Raw genomic sequence first — 16405 nt, forward strand, 5'->3', positions numbered from 1 at the left:
ATAAAATATATATTTTAAATTATAACTGAATCATTTACATTATTTGTTCTATTATTAACACAACCTTTTGAACTAAAGAAGAATCATTTACATTATTTGTTTCATTATTAACACAACACAACATTACGGAACAGGTCCAAACAGTAAACATGGTCCATTTGGAGTAGTTGCCACTGAGCCTTCAGGCAGCAAAGCGTTCACGGATGAGCTGCTGGCGCAAGGCTCGAGCAATCTTTAAAGGGGCACGACGGCCCACCCTCCTCCGCCGACGTACTCTGGGTTCAGGTAGTTGCATGACTTTCTCGTCCTCCCCCTCCTCGTCATCTGCATCTTCCTCCTCATCATCAGCCACTCTCACCTCAGGTGGGTCTTCTACTACCAGCTGCTGCTGCCTCATGATGGCTAAGTTATGCAGCATGCAGCAGACAACAGTGAACGGACCAATAATTTCAGGGGAATATAGCAAGTAGCCTCCAGAATGGTCCAGGCATCGGAAACGCTGTTTCAAGATGCCAATGATCCTCTCTATCATGCTGCACGTCACAATGTGCTCCCGGACAGCTTCCATCTGGGTTACTTGTAGGAACGTCATGAGCCAGGTGGCGAGGCCTTACCCTTTGTCTCCCAGCAGCCAGCTCTGCCCTTCTGGCTGCTGCTGAAACATGGCAGATACCGCGCTCTCGTGTAGGATGAACGCATCACGGTTGTTCCCAGGATATCTCGCATCAATTACCATGATGCAATGCATATCGTCACAGACGAGCTTTACGTTCATGGAGTGGAAGCCTTTTCTGTTCCTGTACATCTCGGAATCCTCCAAGTGTGCTCGCAAGGCGATGTGGGTACAATCAATGCAGCCCTGTACCTTGGGGAAGCCAGCAATCCTGGAGAAGCCCACAGCCCTGTCACGCATTGCCTGGGCGGTCATGGAGAACTTTATGTAGTCATTCCGCCGGGCATACAGTGCAGCAGTCACCTGCCGAATACAGATATGTGTTGCATGTTGAGAAACGGCGCACACATCCACAGTTGTGACCTGGAATGATCCAGATGCATAAAATGAAAGTGCAGCTATAACCTTTACTTCCACTGACAAAGCAGTCCTCCTGTTGCTTCTAGGTTGCAGGTCTGCTTTTATTAATTCACAGATCTTGGTTACAACTTATTTGCCTCACTCAGGTGCAGGTATGAATGCCTGTCTCGATATACCTGTGTGGGTAAGGCTTCCTGCCCATCATCCTACGTGCTCTGAGGTTCCTCAGGTGATGTTGTCTAATCAATCTTCTCCTCCGCAACGCCATCATGCAGAAGGCTTGCACGAAGTATAGCATTGACAATATTGCCCCCATAATTAAATTGGAGCTTTGCAACAATCTCAAAACACTAGGACAAAGCATTCATACCTCTTCTTCCCTCTCTCTTTCCAAGGTGGATGCCCTAGTATGGACCACACGCTGGTCTGCGCATGCACAACAGGCTTGCTTACAATGGGAAGCCAAAGTGTAATGCAATTCTTGAATTTTTGATTTTCTTCAAAGTACCATCTCACCACTGAACCTCTCCTCACCGGGCATGAGGATCGGAGCGTCGGCCGGCAGAATCGCTCCCTCGCCGGGACACAGGGGCTCAGCTTCCATCCACCCCTCCCCCCCGGGCTTCTTTCTCCCTTTTGACTTTCAAAAAGTGAAGATCTCACTCCAAACCTTCTGCTAAAAACAATGGCATCTTTCTGTGCCAATTTTGTAATGTGCGCTGATGTTAAGTGCCCAGAAGGTTTTTTGGGAGTGGTCATATACGCCGTCGTAGAAAAATTGTAAGTTGGCCAAACTTGCTTAAATGCCTAAACCTGGCGCAGACATCAGGTTACGCCCGCATGACACTAAAAAAATCGTACCTAAGTGAATTATGCTGGCGCAGAAACTTTGGGGATACTTGGAGATTTTTATTTACTCAAAAAAAAACGGTGCACGCCAAAAGAATGGCGCAGATAATTGGGGAAAATTGAGCCCAATAAATGTGTAGCAAATCAAATCCATATCTGTAAAAAGAACAGGTTGGCATTTCAGGTATGATTGAGATAACTAAATCAGTAACCTGCCCTCTCTCTGCACAGATTCTGACTGACCTACAATTTATAAACGCAACTTTTGTCTTTATAGATGCTGTTCTGACCTGCTGTACATTTCCAACTATTTTTTTTTAATTTCACTTGCACTTAACAACAAAAAAAACTTGCTTTTATATATGTAATGCCTTCAACATAGGAAAAAAAACAGCCAATTTCAGCACTGGCTCAATCCCAGTATTGATTTTTAAATGTATCAATCCCACTCTCTCCCAAGGGCTCAACATCTGAGTCAGAAGGTTGTGGGTTCAAACTCCACTCCAGATTCCGTACACAAAGGGCTCAATTTTCCCCAATCCCGTTTTCTGGCATATTGCCAGAATTACGCCAGTTTTTCTAGGCCAGAAATGCGCCAGAAATATTTTGGCAAACTTTCCCCGATGTATAATTCGAATTTGGCACCGCGCAGCATGTCCAGTCGCCTCAGGGGGTGGAGCCTGCTGTCTGCGTCAAAAAACAATGCCGCACCTTCTGCGCATGCGCGAGAAAAAAAGTTACGTTTTCAACATCGTTCCAATGGACGCACATGCTCAGTACAGCTTGGATTTGGCAATCGTCCATTTTTAAAGAGCCAGTTGTGTGTGTTACAAGTGCTGCGTGAGAGCATTGGAAAAATCGCAGCTGCAGCTATACAAGATGCAACGCAGTGCAAGGACCAAGAATTTTTTACAGGAAGAAGTGGAAGCACTAGTTATTGTGATTGAGAACAGATGGCAGGAGCTGGACACCAGTAGAGGTCACGTAAAAGTTCCACCAAAAGAAATGAAGAAACGCTGGAACCAAGTTGCAGAAGATTACTGCGCAGTGGTGAACACCACGAGATCTGGAGGCCAGGATAAAAAGAAATGGCAGGACCTTGGTCAAGTAGTTAATGTAAGTAATATTTTCATTTATTCAATGCAATTGTAAATGTGACCAGCTGTATATGTCCTACCCAGCAGAAAGGCACCCTCTCTAAAAAGTTGCATTTTCATCTTTGCAGAGGAAAGTGGCACACAACAAAAGGGAAAGAACTCGAACAGGAGGAGGTCCGGCAATCTGCACTCACTGACATCCTTGGAAGAGAGGGTCGCTGCTTTGATGGGTCCTGCCTGGAAAAAGGCAATCAGTACTGCACAATCTGGGCCCACACTCAAGGGAGATGGTAAGTCCTGTAAGTTCATCGTGGCCCTTCAAATCAACCTGCTGCCTGGCCTGCGATATGTGAGCCTACTCATGCCACCCATCCTTCCCCCTCCTCTGCTGCTAACCATTTGACTGTTCTGTTATATTTTGCAGAACTTGAGGCCAACCCTGACGATGCAGAAGAAGATTCAGACGCGGACGAGCCAGAAGAGGAGAACATCTTCCAATCCATCCATGGGGGTGAGGGGGAGGAGATGGAACGAGATGGAGCTCCCACTGTTGTACTGACTTTGGAGGAGGTGCTGCTCATGGAGGTGACAGCCCCTTCCGTAACTAGTGGTTTGAGTGTTGGTGGGACATTCCATGGTTTCACACCTTCCGAGGTTGTGGGTTGCAGTGTTGTGGTGCAGCGAGGCACACCCAGGGCCCCACCTTCCGAGGATGTGGGTCACAGTGGTGTGGTGCGAGCCACACCCATGGGGAGGAGGGAAGGGAGAGCTCGACCGCGCTCTCCTGAGATGCAGAATCTAACAGATATGATTCAGATGGTGTAATTGAGTGCGGAGAGCACTGACCTTACGCGATCACTCCTGGACACCATCAGTGGGGTGAGTGATGAGGTAGCGGGATTGTCGGGAGAAGTAACAATACTCTCACGAGAAATGTGAATGATAGCCAGGACCAACAGTGAGGGAATAGTGGCCATGAGGGGGGGAATGTCAGAGGTAGTGCAAACCACGTCATTGGCCATGAGGGAGGGAATGTTGCAGGCCGTTGAGACACTATCAAGGTGCATGAGGGACGGCATGTTGGAGTTAGCTGCTGCAATAAAGGAACACGCCCAGACCCCGTGCCCATTGACAGAATCAACTGCCACTCCCACTCCAATCCCCACACCAGCCTCTGAAGAGCCCAAAGCCAGGCCCTCCAACTTGCCACCTGAGCCCTCCAAATTGCCGCCTGACACTGACAGCCCCCCCCCCCCCCCCCACCCTCAAGAGGTGCGCAGTACCCGAGATATTAAAAAGAATAAGCTTGGTATCAAGCCCAGAAACACTGCGCCACCGCCTAGGGGAAGGGGTGATGGAATGTCCAAGACCAAGCGCAGCGGGCGGTCTTAGAATAAGGGCGATGAGACATGGGTGCAGCCTTTCTTTGCTGCTGTTGTTGTTATTATTATTGTTACTGTTGTAACTGTTCTAATTAAAAGTTTTTTGTAAGTTATGTAAATTTACAAGTGATCTTAAAGAGTGATCTTAAAGTGAAGTTTGATGCAAGAATAACTTTATTAAAGTTAAGTTATTGTAAACTTGTAAAAATATTGTATATTTTACATTAAAACTGAACCATGTTCCATGAACACAACACGGAACAGCTCCAAACAATAAACATGTCCATGTGGAATAGATGTCGCTGAGCCCTCAAGGTCCCCCTCCTCCCTTTCCCCCCCTTGAGTCATGTGACTTCTCTCTCTCTCCCTCCCCCTTCCCGGCCTCCAAGCCTTCCGATTGGCACCTCGCTCTCTCTCTCTCTCCTCCCCCCGCCGAACCCTGAGCCGCTGTGTCCGAGCGTGAGGCTGATTCTGCCGGCCAAACCTACACCCTCCAGGTCTTCTTCAAGACGTTCGCTGGTGGCGTGTGAGTGAGTAAAAAAATGAGAAAACTTGTGAAATCCAACAAATTTACACTTCTACGTTGACAGGTTAAAAAAAGTTGAACTTTATTATTGATTTTGACAGTGTTCTGTCTTCAATTTAAAAACAATGGCGTCTTTCAGAGCAGATTTGTGAATGTGCGCTGGTTTTCTTAACTCACCAGATTTTTCGTGAGTGGCCAGTTACGCCAACCTAAGAGAAAAAAATGTTGGCCAAATTGCGAATAATTGAAAAAAATGGCGCAGACATGAGGGAATGCCTCACGTCAAAAAAAACTGGCCTAGAAAAATCGTAACCAAGTCAGTTACGCCGGCGCAAATCACAGGGGGGATGTTTGAAAAAAATAAATACGTCAGAAAAAACAGCCATGCCAAAAAAACGGCGCAAATGACCGGGGAAAATTGAGCCCAAAATCTGGGCTAACACTTCACTGCAGTACTGTGGGGGTGATGCACTGCCAAAGGTGCCGTCTTTTGAATGAACCGTCACAGAAAGGCTCAGTCTGCTTGTTCATAGTTCTCGTGTCCTGGCCAAATTGCATCCTTAATGAAAACAGATTATCTGGTCATTTATCTTATTTGCTATTTGTGGGACCTTACTGTTTGCAAATTGGCTGTCATGTTTCCCTACGTAACGGTAGCTACACTTTAAAAGTACTTAATTGTCTGTGCAAAGCAATTTGATACATCCTGAGGACATGGAAGGCTTTATAGAAGTGTATATTTTTTTCTTTATTAGAAGGCTATAACTTACTGGGAACGTTCATGCAGACCTTCCATGTGCTTGACGTTTCCATCCTGAAGTGAAGTGGGACAGGGAGTGCTGGTGGGTCATGAGCTCACCATTGATGTGGGAGGTTGGCAGGTGTGATTATCAGTTCATTACCTTGGTTATAGAACTAGAACTGGAGTGGATCTTGAACCTTCTGACTCAGAGGCAAGAGTCCTACCACTAAGCCAAAGCTGACACCTAACTAATAAAATAATGTACCATGTTAAATATAATTGGAGCACAGTATTTAGGGGTCCACTGTTTACTGATTAGTACCTTCAATAGTTTGAATGAATTAGTGTTAATGGTAGTTGGAATTTCTTACTGAAGAATATTTGCATTGAAAAAAAAACAACCAATCTTCCACTGATATTCTGACCTTGGTGCACCAAACTCACAGACTCAAAGTGCTCCCTGATAATAAACAGTTGTGTAAGTTCCCTTGATGACTCAGTTGATAAGTGCACAATATACCAAGCCATACAAACCAGAAAGGTCGTAGCTTGGATCCTTTGTCTGTTCTTCCAAGTTTCCTTCCATGCCCCTGGGCTAGGGAGAACCCTGCTGGTGATCATTATCTAATGCCAAGGTGCCAGACTGGCACCACAAAAGATTGAAGGCTTTGGCCAAAAGACAAGCCAAAAGGAGGAATCTGCAAACCAGATGGCGGCCAACCAAGCAGCGAACCAGGGTGTCCGAAACACCATCCGAGTGACTGCAAAGAAAGTGGAAGGACAGACGACGATGCACCGGGGACATCTTCGTGAAGAAAATTCTGCTTGAAACCTGTGGCATGAAAATCACGGATGTCTTCGCCTTGCAGGACATCCCGAAGAGAGGTTACTTTGATGTAACCTTCAGAAACGTCACCCAATGCCTGAAATTCCTGAAGGGATTGAAGGAGGCAAGTGAACCACTGCGGTCAATGCTGACTTCGGAACCACTGTTCACCCTCCCGTCGCAGAGAAGACGCACTATCACAGTGCACATGTACAACCCCCACATCCCGGTCATTGATGTGCTGACATTCCTCGCCAGGTATGTCGATGGGGCAGGAAACAGCATCGACCTGAAGGATTTCCATGGGATTTGGACCAGCAAGCACCAGATCCAGGTCCCCTTGAAAGTTGATGCCAACGGAATCATCCTGCACCCCCACTCCAGCTTCGCCATCGGAGGAAGTCGGGGCTACATGGTGTACGCCGGACAACCCAATGTGTGCCGAACCTGCGGGAAGGCAGGCCACGTGGCGGCAAGCTGCAAATCAATCATTTGCCGCAACTGCAAGAAGGAAGGACACTAGACAAAGGACTGCAAAGAGAGCAAGTGCTGCAACCTTTGTGGTCAGGCTGGACATCTTTATAAGGCCTGCCCCAAGCGCAATTTCAGCTATGCGCAGGCGGCAAAGAACATGGTGACATGTGAGGAGAAAGCTGAGGAGCGCAACGCCCCAGAGGAGACCTACACCTCCCTCCCCTCCAAGACATCGTGCGAACAAACCACTGCCCTAGTCGACACTGACGGAGAGGAGGAAGGGAAGTCTGCCACAGCAAGCCGGCAGACACTAACGCCCAGCAGTGAAACTCCCCCCCCCCCCCCACCGAGACACCGAGTCCATGGAAGAGGAGGGAGCAGAAGCAGAAGAGGAACAGGAATGGCAACGTGTCACCAGGAAGAAGAAGGCCCACAAGTCAAAGGAAAAGAGGCCTCCTGCAGAAATGAGAGGCAAAAGACGGCTACCGTCCATGACGGACAGCAGTGGCTGCAGCTCTTCCGATGACGAAGGGCGAGGCAAAAGCCCCCACTACCATCAGCAGAAGAAGAGGCAAAACGCCAATGCGGCCAGCGCATTCCAGTCCGGGACCCCGGGAGCAGTGATGTCACTGATGCACCCCTGCTCCAGATTTCCGGGAGCGACGAAGCAACGGATGAAACCCAGCTCCGGATTTCCGGGAGCGAAGAAGCAACCGATGCACCCCCGCTCCAGATTTCCGGGAGCGACAAAGCCACCAATGCACCCCCGCTCTGGATCTCCGGGAGCGACGAAGTGACAGATGCACCCCAGCTCCAGAATGCTGTGAGCGACGACTCCACAGGGGATGCACACAAGGAACAACCAACACCAGGCGAGGGCAGCCCAGTTGACATGGAGGACCCCCTATCTACATTGCCGGCATCCCCTGGTCGAAGCATCCCCAAGGCAGAGGACAACTCATACCTCAGCCAAGGTGCAGTAGAAGAGTTTAAAGCTAACCTATGTATACGGGAACAGGCCACAGGGCCAAAGGACTGTGTGTTCAAAATGTAATGTTTGGATTGTAATCACCAATTTAAAAATGGGTTTAAAGATTGCATCCATTAACGTGCATAGCATTAAGTCGACTACGCAATGTATTTCCACCTTGGGGTACCTCGACAAGGTCAAGGCAGACCTGCTCTTCTTGCAGGAGTGCTGCCTGTCAGCAGTTACCGGCATTGGTCGCAATCCTGGTCCCACGGACCATCCGTCCGGTCAGCAGGCAATGATTGCCATTCCTCCGGCCTGGGCATTCTGCTGCGGGGAGGCCACTTCACCATCACTGAAGTTAAGGAGGTGATGGTTGGGCTGCCTCCTCTTGGCAGATATACTGTATAAAAATGTTCCTCTAAGACAAATTAACATGTATGCCTCGCCTCTCAGAAGCGAGCGGCTGGCCCTCCTCCAGCAGCTCCCACTGCTGTTGGCAACACCCAGACCGATCGTTCTGGGCGGTGATTTCAACTGCACCGTCGATGCGGCTGGACGATGCAGCAGAGCCGACAGCAAGCTGGACACCACGTCCAAACTCCTGATGGACGTGGTAAAAGATGCCAAGCTGTGCGACATCTTCAGCAACCCTGCAGACAGAGCACCGCGCAGATACACCTGGCCGAGACCAGACGGGTCTGTCCGTTCCAGAATAGACTTCCTGTTTGTGTCCCACATGCTCAAGGTCAAATCCACCGACGTCACGCCGGTGTTCTTCTCTGACCACTGCCTCCTACTGGCCGACTGCCTCCCACAGGAAGACCAGAAAGTTGGCAGGGGGATATGGAAGCTCAGCAAGAAACTGTTGACTCCGGAAAACATTGAGGAACTCAAGAGGGATTACAAAGCTTGGAGAACCGTAAAACCTCTCTGCGATTCCCCGATGCACTGGTGGGAAACAATCAAGATAAACATCAAGAGGTTCTTCATTCTCAAAGGTGTTCAGGAGGCGAGAGGGAGACAGAGGGAATTGTCCCAACTCCAGACGAATATGCAAAACCTGCTCCTGCTGCAGTTGATGGGGGTCGATGTCGTGGAGGAACTCGAAGAGGTGAAGGGCCAGCAAGCCTCGCTCTTTGCCTCAGAGTCCTCCAAAATCATCTTCTGCTCCAGAGTCCGCTCCGTCGAGCAGGATGAGACATGTTCGCGTTTCTTCTTCCAAAAGGTACACAGGGGGAGTTCTGTGATCACCAGCCTAAAGGAAGAAGACGGTTCTGTGACGTCTTCGCAGCCCGACATGCTGAGGATCAGCAAATCCTTCTATGCCGGGGTGTACGATGTCAAGCCCACAGACTACGAGGCCTCCCAGTCTTTCCTGTCGTCTATCTCAGAGATCTTAGACGACAGCGAGCCGGAGAGTCTGGACCACCTGCTAACTTTGGACGAGATGACAAAGGCCGTCCGGTCCCTCGCGACGAGTAAAACTCCTGGAAGCGATGGCTTACCGGTCGAGTTGTATTTGGCTGTGTGGGACTGGATGGGCCCAGACCTGCTGGAAGTGTATGGAGGTATGCTTCTGGCCGGCAGCATGTCAGAATCAATGAGGAAAGGCATCATCCCCTCATCTACAAGCAGAAGGGGGAGAGGGAGGAAATCAAAAACTGGCGGCCCATTTTGCTGCTCAATGTGGACTACAAGATCCTGTCGAAGGTCATCACCAACAGGGTCAAGTCTGCTCTGGAGCTGGTGATCCACCCGGACCAGACCTGCGCTGTCCCCAGCAGGAAGATCTCTGATAGCCTCGCGCTACTCAGGGATGCGATCGCCTACGTGCGGGACAGGAGGCTGGACACCTGTTTAATCAGCTTAGACCAGGAGAAGGCCTTTGACAGGATATCGCACACGTACCTGATGGACGTGCTCTTCAAGATGGGGTTTGGGGAGGGTATCCGCAATTGGATCCAACTGCTCTACACAGACATCAGCAGCACAGTTCTAATCAACAGGTGGGAAACTGAAAGCTTTCCGATCAGGTCTGGAGTCAGGCAAGGCTGTCCCCTCTCCTCTGTCTTGTTTGTGTGCTGTATCGAGCCCTTTGCCGAGTCCATCAGGAAGGAAGCGGGCATTAGGGGGGTGACAATCCCAGGCAGCGGAAGCGCTCAGGTCAAGACCTCCCTGTACATGGACGATGTCACCGTCTTTTGCTCGGATCCGCAGTCGGTCCACGGATTGCTCACAATCTGCGACCAGTTTGAACTGGCCTCGGGAGCGAAGGTAAATCGCAGCAAAAGTGAGGCCATGTTCTTTGGAAGCTGGTCCGACTGATCCTTTATTCCCTTCACCATGAAGTCAGATTACCTGAAGGTTTTGGGAATATGGTTCAGACCGGACAGGACGTGCATCAAAAACTGGAAGAAGCGTATCACTAAAGCGAAACATAAACTGGGATGGTGGAAGCTGCACTCACTCTCCATTGCAGGAAAGAACCTGGTTATCAGGAGTGAAGTGCTCTCGGTGTTGTTGTATGTGGCGCAGGTCTGGCCCATACCCCACTCCTGTGCCGTGGTAGTCACCCGAGCCATCTTCCATTTCATCTGGAGATTGAAAATGAACCGTGTCCGCAGAGACACGATGTACAAATCTCTGGACAAGGGGGCAAAGGACGTTCCAAACGTGGCCATCAGACCTTTGTGTGTGGCTACATCAAGCTGTGCATAGACCCTTCGTACGCAAACACCAAGTGTCACTATGTGCTGCGATTCTATCTGTCCCCGGTGTTGCGAAGGATGGGTCTGGCCAGGCTGCCGCGAAACGCTCCAACCAGTTGGACCATGCCTCAGCACCTGTCCTTCGTGGAAAAGTTTTTCAAGAAAAGCACCTTTGACCACAAGGCCATAAAGCAATGGTCGGCACGCAAGGTCCTGGATGCCCTACAAAAGAAAGAGATGATGGATCCTGTCAGACGATTCCCCGAGCAGACTGTCGAACTCGTTTGGCAGAATGTCTCATCGCCAGAGCTTTCACACAAGCACCAAGTCATAGCTTGGTTGGCGGTGAGAAGGGCCCTATCCGTCAGATCCTTCATGCACAGCCGGGGTTTCAGAGTTGGCTGCGGTGCGGACGAGACTGTCATCCATCTCCTTTGGGATTGCCCCTTGCAAGGCAGGTCTGGATGGAGATACAGTGGTTGCTGTTGAGGTTCATCCCAAGCAGCTCTGTAACACAGGACTCTGTGCTCTGCGGACTGTTCCCAGAGACGCACACCGAGACAGACATCATCTGCTGCTGGAGAGCCATCAACTCGGTGAAAGATGCACTTTGGTCTTCCCGAAACTTGCTGGTCTTCCAGAGCAAGGAGATACCCATGGCCGAGTGTTGCAGACTGGCGCAATCTAAGGTCCAGGAGTAGGTGCTGAGGGACGCACTAAAGATTGGTGCAGTGGCCGCAAAGGTACGATGGGGAAGAGCCACAGTTTAAGGCCCTTCCGCCACGGTAAACCCAGGGGATGGAATCAGACCTCCCTCGGGCTGTATGTGTTAATCTGCTTGTATACATAGAGCACCATGTACTGAAAAACACCTGTGTTATGCCATGTATAATGAAAGTCTCTGCACTGTTTAATAACTTGTAAAGAAATGTAAATGTATCCCTATCCGGTCCGTGTACTGCATTCATCTGCATAGTGCTACATGTAACGTGATTCGTGATCGGTATTGAAATGTATCCTGGAATCTAATGTAAACCTGTTCTCATCTGCTCCATGTAATACCCTCATTTGCACAGTACTACATGTAACGTGATTTACGGATTGTACTAAACTGTACCCTGAAATGAAATGCAACCTAATGAATCGTATGGAACTACTGTCAGCATCCAAACGAATTGTATGGAATTGCTAACCGCAAGGCACTGAGCTATTTTCCAATGTATTGTGAAAATTTTATGTGAATAAAGTATATTTTGGGGGAAAAAAAATCTAATGACTCCTTCCTTAAAATGTGGAATTTGTCTTAGACCTCGAGATAAATGCAGATCCCAGAGTGAAGCTTCTTCATGCAAAGGGTTGTGAGAATCATAGAAAATTACAGCACAGAAGGAGGCCATTTTGGCCCATCGTGTCCATGCTGGCCAACAAAGTCTATCCAGTCTAATCCCACTTTCCAGCACTTGGTCCGTAGCCCTGTAGGTTACGACACTTTAAGTGCACATCCAAGAACTTTTAAAATGTGGTGAGGGTTTCTGCCTCTACCAACCTTTCAGGCAGTGAGTTCCAGACCCCCACCACCCTCTGGGTGATGAAATTTCCCCTCAAATCCCCTCTAAACCTTCTACCAATTATTTTAAATCTATGCCCCCTCTGTTAAGGGAAATAGGTACGTCCTATCCACTCTATCTAGGCCCCTCATAATTTTACACACCTCAATAAGATCTCCCCTCAGCCTCCTCTGTTCCAATGAAAACAAACCCAGCCTATCCAATCTTCTCCAGCCAATATTCTCCAGTACAGGCAACATCCTCGTAAATCTCCTCTGTACCCTCTCTAGTGCAATCACATCTTTCCTGTAATGTGGTGACCAGAACTGCACGCAGTACTCTAGCTGTAGCCTAACTTAGTGTTTTATGCAGTTCAAGCATAATCTCCCTGCTCTTGTATTCTATGCCTCAGCTAATAAAGGCAAGTATTCTGTATGCCTTCTTAACCACCTTATCTACCTAGCGTGCTACCTTCAGGGATCTGTGGACATGCACTCCAAGGTCCCTTTGTTCCTCTACAGTGTGCCAGCGCAGTCTTCGGCCGCCTGAGGAAGAGAGTGTTCAAAGATCAGGCCCTCAAATCTGGCACCAAGCTCATGGTCTACAGGTGCTGTAGTGATACCCGCCCTCCTGTATGGCTCAGAGACATGGACCAGGTACGGTAGACACCTCAAATCACTAGAGAAATACCATCAACGATGTCTCTGCAAGATCCTTCAAATCCCCTGGGAGGACAGACGCACCAATGTTAGCATCCTCAACCAGGCCAACATCCCCAGCATTGAAGCACTGACCACACTCGACCAGCTCCGTTGGGCAGGCCACATTGTTCACATGCCTGACACAAGACTCCCAAAGCAAGCGCTCTACTCGGAACTCCTACATGGCAAGCGAGCCCCAGGTGGGAAGAGGAAACGTTTTAAGGACACCCTCAAAGCCTCCCTGATAAAGTGCAACATCCCCACTGACACCTGGGAGTCCCTGGCCAAAGACTGCCCTAAGTGGAGGAAGAGAATCCGGGAGGGCGCTGAGCACCTCGAGTTTCGTCACCGAGAGCATGCAGAAAGCAAGCGCAGGCAGTGGAAGCAGCGTGCGGCAAATCAATCTTCTAACCACTCTTTCCTTCAACCACTGTCCGTCCCACCTGTGACAGAGACTGTAATTCCCCTATTGGACTGTTCAGTCTTCCTTGATTTCAAGGGACTGCCTATGATTATGACTTCTCAGTGTCCTACCATTTAGTGTATTCCCTCGCCTTGTTAGCCCTCCCCAAATGCATTACTTCACACTTCTCAGGATTGAAATCTATTTGCCATTGTTCTGCTCACCTGACCAGTTCATTGATATCTTCCTGCAATCTACAGCTTTCTTCTTCATTATCAACCACACAGCCGATTTTAGTATCATCTGCAAAATTTTTAATCATACCCCCTACATTCAAGTCTAAATCATTGATTATATACCACAAAAAGCAAGGGACCTAGTATTGAGCCCTGCGAAACCACACTGGAAACAGCCTTCCAATCACAAAAACACCCATCAACCATTACTCTTTCCTTCCTGCCTCTGAGCCAATTTTGGATCCAACTTGCCACTTTGCCCTGGATCCCATGGGCTTTTACGTTAATGACCAGTCTGCCATGTGACACCTTGCTAAAATCCATATATACTACATCAAACGCACTACCCTCATCCACCCTCCATGTTACCGCCTCAAAAAATTCAATCAAGTTAGTCAGATACGACCTTCCCTGAACAAATCCATGCTGACTGTACTTGATTAATCCGTGTCTTTCTAAATGAAGATTTATCCTGTTCCTCAGAATTTTTTCCAATAATTTTCCCACCACTGAGGTTAGGCTGACTGGCCTGTAATTACTCAGTCTATCCCTTTCTCCCTTTTTAAACAAAGTTACAACGTTAGCAGTCCTCCAGTCCTCCGGCACCACACCAGTAGCCAGAGAGGATTGGAAAATGATGGTCAGAGCCTCTGCTATTTCTTCTTTCGCTTCTCTTAACAGCCTGGGATACATTTCATCTGGGCCTGAGGATTTATCCACTTTCAAAGCTGCTAAACCCCTTAATACTTCCTCGCTCACTATGTTTATTTCATCTAATATTTTACAATCCTCGTCCTGATTACAATGTCTGTATTACCCCTCTCTTTTGTAAAAACAGTTGCAAAGTATTCATTAAGAATCATACCCACGTCTTCCACCTCCACACACAGATTACCTTTATGGTCTCTAATAGGCCCTATTATTTCTTTTGTTATTCTCTTGCTCTTAATGTATTTATAAAACATATTTGGGTTTTCCTTGATTTTACTTGCCAAAATGTTTTCATGCTCTCTCTTTACTTTCCAATTTTCTTTTTAATTTCACTCCTGCACTTTCTATACTCTAGAGTTTCTGCAGTATTTAGCACTCGATATCTGTCTTAAGCCTCCCTTTTTTTTCTTTATCCTACCCTGTATGCCCCTTGACATCCAAGGGGCTCTAGATTTCTTTGAGGGAACATACTTGCTCCGAACCCTCAGGACCTCCTCTTGAATGCCTCCCATTGCTCTGACACTGAGTTATCTTCAAGTAGCTGTATCCAGTCCACTTTGGTTAATTCACCTTTCAGCTTATCAAAATTGGCTTTTCCCCATTTGAGAATTTTTATTCCTGGTCTATCTTTGTCCTTTTCCATAACTACCTGAAATCTAACTGAATTATGATCACTAGCACCAAAATGCTCTCCCACTGATACCCCTTCCACCTGCCCAGCTTCATTCCCTAGAACTAAGTCCAGAACCGCCCCTCTCTTGTTGGGCTTCCTACATACTGGCTAAAAAAGTTCTCCTGAATGCATTTTAGGAATTCCGCACCCTCTATACCTTTCACACTAATTTTATCCCAGTTAATATTAGGGTGTTGAAATCCCCTACTATTATTGCCCTATAGTTTTTGCACTTCTCAGAAATTTGCCTAAATATTTGCTCTTCTATCTCCCTCTGACTGTTTAGGGGTCTATAGTACGTTCCCAGCAGTGTGATCATCCCTTTTTTGTTCTTCAATTCGACCCATATGGCCTCATTTGATGATCCTTCCAACATATCACCCGTCTTCAAAGCTGTAATTGTTTCTTTAATCAATACAGCGGCCCGCCCTCCTTTTTTACCCCCTCTCTATTCTCAGGTTCCCATTCCCCTGCCAAGCTAGTTTCAACCCTCCCCAACAGCACTAGCAAACTCCCCACGAGGATATTGGTCTTGGCTCCGTTGAGGTGCAACCCGTCTGGCTTGTAAAGGTCCCACCTTCCCCAGAATCGGTCCCAATGCCTCTGGAATCTAAAGCCCTCTTTCCTGCACCATTCTTCCAGCAATGCATTCATCTGTTCTATCCTCCTATTTATGTACTCACTAGCACGTGGCACCAGGCATCTGGAGATTACTACCTTTGAGGTCCTGCTTTTTTGTCTCTCTTCTAGCTGCCTAAAATCTGCCTGCAGGACCTTATCCATCTTTCTACCTATGACATTGGTACCGAAATGGACCATGACCTCTGGCTGTTCACCCTCTCCCCCAGAATGGCCTGTAACTGCTCGATGACATCCTTGACTCTGGCACCAGGGTGGCAACATACCATCCTGGAGTCACGTCTGCGGCCGCAGAAACATCTGTCTGCTCCCCTAACTATCGAATCCCCTATCACTATTGATCTTCCACGCTTCTTCCTCCACCCCCCCCCCCCCTTTGCAGCTGAGCCACCCGTGGTGCCGTGGACTTCGTTCAGGCTGCACTCCCCAGAGGTGCCATCGCCCCCACCAATACTCAGAACAGAATACTGGTTGGAGCGAGATGCACTCAAGGGACTCCTGCACTACCTGCCTGGTCCTCCTCTTCTGTCTGGCAGTCACCCACTTCCTCTCCGCCTGCACATTCTTAAGCTGCAGGGTGACCACCTCTAGAAACATATTATCCACTAAGTTCTCAGCCTCGCGGATACACCGCTCAAGCTCTGAAACCCGGAGCTCGAGTTGCTGTCGCTGGTAACACTTCCTGAACATGTGGTCGTCCAGGCTACGAGAAGCGTCCAGCATTTCCCACATCACACAGGATGTGCATTCCATGGGACTGAGCTGCCCTGTCATGCCTCTATTTAATAGACTAAGAACTAACACAGCAGAAATAAACTTAAAACTTAACAAAAAACACTCACCAGCTACTCACCAATTAGCTCTTTTCCTTGTGCCGACGTCACT

The sequence above is a fragment of the Pristiophorus japonicus genome, chromosome 9 (genome assembly GCF_044704955.1).
Source record: "Pristiophorus japonicus isolate sPriJap1 chromosome 9, sPriJap1.hap1, whole genome shotgun sequence".
NCBI classification, from domain to species: Eukaryota; Metazoa; Chordata; class Chondrichthyes; family Pristiophoridae; genus Pristiophorus; species Pristiophorus japonicus.